The sequence below is a fragment of the Malurus melanocephalus genome, unplaced genomic scaffold (genome assembly GCF_030028575.1).
Source record: "Malurus melanocephalus ecotype Western Australia unplaced genomic scaffold, MMel_1.1 scaffold_243, whole genome shotgun sequence".
NCBI classification, from domain to species: domain Eukaryota; kingdom Metazoa; phylum Chordata; class Aves; order Passeriformes; family Maluridae; genus Malurus; species Malurus melanocephalus.
The window spans coordinates 186,295-188,111 of NW_026623475.1; positions in this window are offsets into that span (position 1 = coordinate 186,295).

A 1,817-nucleotide genomic window follows, 5' to 3' on the forward strand; every position below is an offset into this window, starting at 1 on the left:
GGTCCCTTCGTGGTGGTTGTCACTGGGTTTTGCATTTCCTGTTCCTGAAGGTCCCATTTCAGTGCTGCCACCAAACCCCTGATTTCCCTGGGAATATCCTTGGAGTCACCCCAAGAGGATCCCTTGAAGTCCCAGCCCTGAGCCCGGTCCTATGGGCTCTGTGGRACATCCTGGCCCAYATGGCTTATCCTGSTTTTCCCAGGATGATCCCCRAATCACCYGTCAGGGGATCCCATCTCTTCAGAGGAACACGACAAAATCCATGGGGTGTTTTTTGGCTTCCTCAAACCCCCACAATGACATCCTGATGAGGGGAGGCTGATTTGCTTCCCCTCTGCCATCTCCAGAGGGTGATGGAGGTGGTGAGTAGGTGACACCTGGGGATTCTGGGCTGTCCACAGAGCCCTGTGACCTTCCCACCATAAGATTTTTGCCTTGAGGAGGCTGAAATAATTTTTTTTTTTTTTTTTTTTAATTTCAGAGCACTGGGGTGATCACTGGGTGATCCTGAGCCCTGATCCCAGTCCAGGGACCAGCCAGGAGCCACACGGCCACAAAAGGAGCTGCTTTTCCTCCACAGCCCCGTGGCTTTGGCCACAAACCTGCAACAACCATCTTATTTTTAGGGTGAAGAGGGAAAAACCAACATCCCCGCGGTCGCTCCTGTGTGTGGGACYCATCCTGTTTTCTTCCCACCCTCCATCATCCCAGCAGCAATCCCGGGGATTTCCAGAGGTAGTGGGGACTGAAAGGACGTTGGCACCACACAGATTTAATTAGAGGYGATGAGAGCATGCAAACGAGCAGGTTGAATCCTGCTCGGGGGTGGCCAAGCCCCTGAGAATCCCCAGAGGATTTGGAGGTGTTTCCCCTATTTCCCACGCTCCRGGTGCCGGGGGAAGGCTGGATTTTGGGGTAAGCACCGTCTGGGAGTCATGGCTGGGTGGGAGAGGGGGAGGTCAGGGAGGTTACAGTTACCCCACGTTCCTCTCTGTGATGGGGAATGGGTCGCTGATGTGCTGGGAAGCCTGAACCCCTCAGGGATCCAAGTGAGCCCAATGAAAGCTGGAAATGGGTTCCTTCTCCTCCAATTTTGGCATTTGGGATGAATTCCCTCAYGGAAGTGTTGGTGCCTTTTTTACCCCTCCATCCTGCTTCCCACCCCTTCCCACCTCCTCACTGCTCCCACAAGCAGGGGCGAACCCAATCCAGAAGATTCCAGCAGCGCTCTAGCAGTGGGATCTGACCCTTAGAATGTTCCTCCACCCTAAATCCCCACAAATTTCGGGATGAGCAGAGCTCAGCCACCAAATCCCCCATCCTGGGGTCAGAGTGAATGGCAGCAAAGAGTGCTGCCATTCCAAAGAGGAATCCCAACTCATATCTGGAAGAAAACGAGGTGGGTTTCCTGGCTGCTCAGAACCCCAAAACTGTCGTGATCCACAGATGCACCCAGGGACCCCGAGCTTGTGGTCAGCATGAGGAGGAGAACGGGATCGAGGGCGCAACTGATGGTTTTTCCAGGAAAACCCCATTTCCACGGCRTCATCCCATGGAGGACGTGAGGCTGAGCTGGTCGGGGTGTGGAGGCTGCAGCCAGGTGGGGTGCAATGAGTGGGATCCCCTCCAGTGGGAATGCTGAGTCAGCATTCCTGGAGAACCCCCCCCGGGGGATGGGATTGGGGTGGGAGTCCCTGTGAGGTCCCTGGGGAGCGGGGTGGGTGCGGAACGTGAGGCCCAGCACGGGTTGGGGTGTTGCACTCAATGGAGGAAGTTGTGAAAGGGGGAGCAGATGCCATCAGTGGGGTGTGGGGTGT